General features: G+C 40.3%; 1 pseudogene; it reads left to right on the forward strand.

Annotated features, from left to right (window-relative positions):
- The first annotated feature begins 249 nt into the window (after window positions 1-249).
- LOC110540074 (CTD nuclear envelope phosphatase 1-like) lies at window positions 250-2,504 on the forward strand (annotated as a pseudogene).
- The last annotated feature ends 4,849 nt before the right edge of the window (window positions 2,505-7,353 follow it).

Here is a 7,353-nt window from a genome sequence, read left to right on the forward strand (position 1 = left end):
TTAAACATATTTTTAATCTAATTTTTTTCCTCCCAGGACCAAAATAATCATATAGAAATCCATCCTAATCCAAAATATCTTGGAGAACTATTGTTACTTCCTTATTTTAAAAAGGAGATACAATGATAAGCAGAGGGCTCAGTAGGACTAAGAAGTGTCATCAGTGCTGCCTTAGCTAGTTTATGCTACATGGTCACCTTAGTTAAGATGGTCAAGTCACATGGCATCCTCACTTTAACCTTAGTAAAGATGGCTACCAGCCACATGGTTGCTTCCATCCTGATGGAGTCATCAGCTGAGATGGTAGCAAGCACATGGTTGCTATTTGCTCTGAGGTGAACCCATTAAGCACATATCCCTTTAAGATTGCTTATGCCACTTCTGATGAGAACTGACAGTATAAGATCAGAAAGAAGGAGAGGAAGACCTCCCCTATCAGTGGACTTGGGGAGGGGCAAGCATGCAGAAAGTGGAGAAAGGGTGGGATTGGGAGGGGAGGAGGGAGGGGCTTATGGGGAGATACAAAATGAATAAAGTGTAATTAATAATAATAATAAAACAGATTGCTTATGCATAGATTTTTAACTCATAACTCTCTTGTTACAAGTTTCAAACCAACTTTTTGTTACAGATCTTACAGAATTTTTAAGCCATACTCAATAAACTTAGAAATCTTGAGTTACAAAAAGTTTACAGAATAGTTTTGTAATTCTTGAGATGAAGTTTTAATTTAGCAAAAGTTTTAGAGAGTTGAATAAAACTGAAAAATGAGATGTATAGCACTACTTTTTAGCTGTTTTAAAACAAATAGTGTCTTTTTCTGGGCTATTTTGTTTTGGTCTCCATCTCTGTCATAGAGTCAGACTTAGGACTTCTGACATAGGAAAGAAATTTTGGAGAAAATTTAAAAAAAAAAAACCTGCTTGGGTCAGGAAAGGGAACCATAACTCAACTCGAGACAGCTTTTTAATAAACACTAACCATAACAACCTAAACCTAACCAGCATAAAACAATTTTTCAATATTATGCATACCTCAAAGAAACCCAAATCCTTACAAAACTAATCCAGAAAGAATAGCTGATTTTTAGCATGTTTTCTTGTTACAAATGCAATATACATGAAATGTATTCTTTATAGAAGACTAAATTAGGGAGCGTCCCATCTTCCTCCCTTCCTAGCCTCCTTCCCCATCGCCCTCTCCCCAATTTTCCATCCCTTTCCCTCCTGGTCTCAGAGGACCCCATCCTAGCCCAACCTGTTTTCAGCCTGCAGTCCATGAGAAGCCTTCTGTGCTACTTCCTTCTCAAGTGGTCCCCCACGGGCTGCCCACACCAGTCCACAAGCTCCTGTTTCCTCTGGGCTTGCCCTTTGCTGAGGGTGGCTTTCTGAGCCACCCACTCCATATACATCTCTGGAGCCTTTCCTGCTGCTCTGGGTCCCATTCTCCCTCACAGCACTGGTGGGAGGAGGGGTGGAGGTGGGGGTTCAGATGCCCCCCCTGCCTTTGGGGCCAGTAGTACCAGAGTCATCTGGATGACAGCAGAAACAGTGTCTTCTGGGGCAGCACATGTCTGTGGCCTTCATCGCCAAGCTCTGGAGCTTCTTCATTTACCTTTCATTTACCTTTTTCAAAGGCAGATCCTCACAGTAATTTAGTATCAAACTGTTTGATATGATATTCTTCCCTTATCACTTTTGTTCCAGAATCGACCAGCCCAGGTGAGTAAGAATATCTGGTGCTGGGTCTGGGTGAAACACTTATTCACTCTCACCAAGATAAGGGCCTGAGGCCTACAGTGAGGCCTGGAACACCTCCTGATTTCATCCTCAAGGTAGTAATAGACAAATATCCTGTCCACGTTTACATAAGAGACCCCATGTAGATTTCTTCTTAGAAGTGGTAAGCTGGTGGTATAGTTTGTGGTGTTTTACAGCAAATATGGAAATTTATGGCTCTGCTGTGGTAGAGAAACTGGACAATAGCAGAAGCATTCTTAAGAGGAGATATTAAAGATAGCAGTGCACTTTGTAGTTGGGCAGCTACATTAAAGACCTGTCTGTGGTCCACAGTGTCCTTCCCAGCATTGTGATCCTGCATAATTCTCCCAAGGCTTATAGGAGCCACCTAGACAATTCCATCCCCATCAAATCCTGGTACAGTGACCCTAGTGACACAGCCCTTCTCAACCTTCTCCCAGTGCTGGATGCCCTCAAGATCAGTGCTGATGTCTATTCTGTGTAGAGCCCAAACCTTCACCAACATAGGTTCTGGTGACAGCTGGCCCCCCTCCACACACCCTAAGTTGGGGTGTGAGGTGGAAATGGAAGAAAAACTTTTGGGATGCCCTCTGTTGCTGAGCCCAATGTGAGGACTGCCTGGCAGAGTCTACTCCCATTTCTCTCTGCCCCAAGAGCCCTTACACTCCTCTTATGGAGTCTAGATGGACACATGGGCCAGACTATAAAACATGGTCACTCTTCCTGTTCACACTCCAAGAAAATGCCAGACTGGGACAAGTAAAGGCTTTAGAGAGTTAAAACTGTCTGGTGTAGTAGCAGGATTGGCCAGAGTGACAGACATATCCTAGAGACTCAAGAGAAGCCAAGTCAACTTTGTTGTGATTTGATTTTTTAAAAATTTTGTACAAAACTGGAAGAAAAAAAAACAAAAAGAAGACTAAATCAGGATCAAGTTTTATTTATTTAACTATTATAATTAAATATTTCATTTTTTAATAACTTCAGATAAATATCTTGATTCCTTATAATGAAAACTGAATATAATAAGGTCTCTTCCCTACTGAGATTTGTTAAATTTTACTAGAATTAAAGATATGTTCAAATGACAGAATTATAAATGCTTATTAAGAACAATATAGTTATATAAATTGACCTAGAATGGTATTCAAATGTTAGTGACAAAATTAAATTACAATGTCATCTGATTTATTTATTTATTTATTTATTCATATTGATTACACTTTATTCTCTTTGTATCCCAACTATAGCCCCTCCCCCAGTCTAATGATAAGGGAGGGCCTCCTCCCCTTCCATCTGACCCTATTCTATCAGGTCTCATCAAGACTGGCTTCTTTGTCTTCCTCTGTGGACTGATAAGGCTGCCCCCCCACCTCAGGTGGAGGTGATCAAAGAGCCAGCCCATGAGTTCATGTCAGAGACAGTCCCTGTTCCTATTATTGGGAACCCTCTTGGATACTGAGCTGCCTTGGGCTACATCTTTGCAGGGGTTCTAAGTTCTCTCCATGCATGGTCCTTGTGTGGAATATCAGTCTCAGAAAAGATCCCTGTGCCCAGAATTTTTGGTTCTGTTGCTCCCCTTGTGTAGCTCATGTTCTCTCCAGGTTGATTAAAAACAAACAAACAAACAAACAAACAAAACTCTGCTGAGTGGTTCTTACTAAGAGGTTGAGCCATAGGATCTCTATTTTGTGCTGTCACCATTTCTGTGTTGTTCTAGATTCTTCATTGAATACATGATAATTTATAGTTATAAGAAGTTAATTGTTTAGAACCAGGGACGACATTTTTGAAACTAATAACTTATTTATAACTAATCAATAATTGTTACTTTAGGGAATATTCTTTCCAACATTTCTGCTTTATTTAGTTCAAGAGGTCAAATACGACTTTGTAGAAGGCATCAGGCTCTTGTGCTCACACACAAGCACTAGGAAAACCATGAATGTTAAACACGTAGTGTTGTGTCTTCAACAGAAGAGATATGTAAACTAGTCTCTACCTAGAAGTCTGGGAATTGATGTAATTAATAGCCTAGTGACTTTTGCTATATTGAGCACTATTTTTCAGGCAATAGAACTCATCTTTCCCCCCTTTTTTTATTTAATTTTTTAGAATTTATTTGTTTTTTATTAATTACAGTTTATTCACTCTGTATTCCTACTGTAGCTCCTCCCTCTTCCCTTCCCAATCCCACCCTTCCTCCCTCCCTCTACTCCACCCATGCCCCTCTCTAAGTCCACTGATCAGGGAGGTCCTCCTCCCCTTCTATCTGATCACTAGAACCCATCTTTATGAAAAATGTCACACGAACTTTACAATAGCCTAGGTGACCTCTGTGTTGCCTGTAGGATCACATCACTCCTGACTCTCCCAAATTATTATGTTTATCTCAGTCATTCTCCCTAGTCCTTTATCTTGAATATCGTTTCCAGGTCAATAAAACCCATCTTTATGGAAGAAATCATATGTACTATGAAGAGTTTCAATGTAAACATGCCTTAAACTTTGTTGTACCTGTGGGATTGAGTTAATTACCATCAGGAAATATTTTCCCGAAATAATTCTCTGCTTAAATATGTCTAAAATAAACTGCCTAGTGTCAGACTCTATAAGTTTGAGCCAACACTGGCTACTGGGTTGTGTTGAACCTGATTTCCTTCTTGCCTCACATTATCAATCTGCTAGTCCTGGTGTTTACAGAGACCCCCCCCAAAAAAACCTGTAAGGCTTCTAAACAAAAGTACTTATTTTTTTATTCTACCTCTAACTGAAAGGCCTTTTCACCATGGAAGCTTCAACCTTTTCAGATTTTTCTCTTGATATTTACTACAACCATTACTTCTTGGACTTTTTTGAGAGAACATAGGCTGGCCTTGAAATCATGATCCTCTTACCTCAATTTCCCAAGTGCTAGGATTGCAGTACACATACTGCCATACTTATACTTTATATTATGATGAACAATTTGACCTGGATATGCTACTATGGTACGTGTAGATTTAGTTCTTTAATACCCTTCAATTCATATTCTTATAATCATTTCTTACACAACTACAAATTCTATACTTTACTATGACAAGTGCTATTATTGTTTCATGAATATGCAACATTCTTTATGTCAGTGGTTTTCAACTTGTGGGTCACGAGCCCTTTGGAGGAGTCAACTGACCCTTTCACTGGAGTTGCTTAAGACCACAGGAAGACACAGATATTTACATTATGATTCATAATAGTAGCTAAATCACAGTTATGAAGTAGCAACAAAAATAATTTTATGGTTTGGTGTCACGGCAACATTCCTCATGTATTAAAGGGTCAAAGCAATGAGAAGGTTGAGAACCACTCAGGGTCCTTATATGTGTCTTTGGCTTGATCTAGTCTTAGTTTGATTGCATAAATAGCTCTGGCTCAACAATTCTGAAGAATAAAATAACTTCTGGAAGTTATCACCATCCCTGATTTCAAGTTTTCTACAAAGCAATAGTAATAAATACCTCATGGTATTGGCATAAAAATAGACAGGTTGATCAATGGAGTTAAATTGAAAACTCAGAAACGAACCCACACACCTACAGATACTTGATTTTTGACAAAGAAGCCAAAACCATATAATGGAAAAAGACAGCATCTTCAACAAATGGTGCTGGTCTAACTGGATGTCTGCATGTAGAAGTATGCAAATAGATCCATATTTATCGCCCTGCACAAAACCAAAATCTAAATGGATCAAAGACCTCAACATAAAACCAGATACACTAAATCTAATAGAAGAAAAAGTGGGTAAGAGTCTTGGTACAGGAGACAACTTCCTGATCAGAATTCCAGCACACCAGCAGCTCAGGCTCCAAGATCAACAATTAATAAATAGGACCTCATGATACTGAAAAGCTTCTGTAAGACAAAGAGCACTGTCAATAGAACAAAATGGCAGCCTATAGATTGGGAGAAGATCTTCACTAACCCTACATCCTACAGAGGGCTAATATCACAAATATATAAAGAACTCTGGAAATTTAACACCAACAAACCAAACAATCCAATTAAAAAGTGAAGTAGAAAGCTAAACCAAGAATTTTCCACAGAGGAATCTCTAGTGGCTGTAAAGCACTTAAAGAAATGCTCAACATCCTTAATCATCAGGGAAATGCAAATCAAAATGACTCTGAGATTCCATCTTACATCCCCCAGAATGGCTAAAGTCAAATACACAAGTGACAACACATACTGGCGAGGATGTGGAGAAAGGGGAACCTTCCTCCATTGCTGGTGGAAATGCAAACTTATACAACCACTGTGAAAATCAATCTGGAGGTTTCTCAGAAAATTAGGAATAGATCTACCTCAAGACCCAGCTATTCTACTCCTGGGCATATACCCAAAAAGACTCTCCCCCATACCACAAGGTTACCTGATCAACTATGTTCACATAGCAGTTTTATTTGTAGTAGCCATAAACTGGAAACAACCTAGATGTCCTGCAATGGAAGAATGGATATAGAAACTGGTACATTTACACAATGGAATACTACTCTGCTATTAAAAAAAACAAGGACATCATGAAATTTGCAGGCAAATGGATGGAACTAGAAAATATTGTCCTGAGTGAGGTAACCCTTACCCAGGAAGACACACGTGGTATGTATGCACTTGTAAATGGACATTAGCCATATACTACAAGGTAACTATACTATAATCAACAAACCCAAAAGAGCTAAGAAACAAGAAGGGCTTAAGGGGGGATGCTTGAATTTCCCTCAGAAGTAGTAAAACAGACATCAGACCTGGATGTGGTGGCACACACCTGTGATCCCAGTACTTGGGGAGGCAGAGGCAGACGGATCTCTGTGAGTTTGAGGCCAGCCTGGTCTACAAAGTGAGTCCAGGAAAGCCAAGGCCTCACAGAAAAACCCTGTTTCAAAGCAGCAACAACAGCAAAATAGACTTGGGAAGTGGATGAGGAGTGAGAACTAGATGGGAGGGGATGAGGAAGGGAACGAGGATAGGGATCAGGTGGGGAGAGATCTAAAGTGGAAGGTGAGAAGGTTGAGAAAGAAAAGGGAAAATGATGAGGGGCATCTCTGGGGCAAGCTGGAGACCCTTGATTGGGGTAGACTCCTGGGAGGATATGGGAGTGACTCTAGCTGAGACTCCTAACTGTCATGGTACATGGAGACTGAAGTGGCCACCTCCTATAGCCAGGCAGGACTTCCAGTGGTAGTAGGGGGACATGAACACACCTACAAAACCTCCGCCCAAAATTTACCGTGCCTACTAGATGTGTAGGTATAAAAGTAGAGTAAAGATTGAGGGAAGGGCCAAACAGTGACTAACCCAACTTGAGAAAGAACCAACCTCTGATTAACAATTCTCTGCTATGCTTGCAGACAGGATCCTAGTGTAGCTGTCCTCTGTGAGGCTCCAACTAGCAGCAGATCAAAGCAGATGCAGAGACCACAGCCAAACAGGCAGAGTTTGGGTAGTCTTTTGGAATATTTGGGGGAGATAGAGGGACAAACAGGGGATATGAACTCCACAAGAAAACCAGCAGAGTCAAATAACAGAGGACCATGGGAGCTCAAAAAGACTGAAC

This window comes from Meriones unguiculatus, chromosome X (assembly GCF_030254825.1).
Source record: "Meriones unguiculatus strain TT.TT164.6M chromosome X, Bangor_MerUng_6.1, whole genome shotgun sequence".
NCBI classification, from domain to species: Eukaryota; Metazoa; Chordata; class Mammalia; order Rodentia; family Muridae; genus Meriones; species Meriones unguiculatus.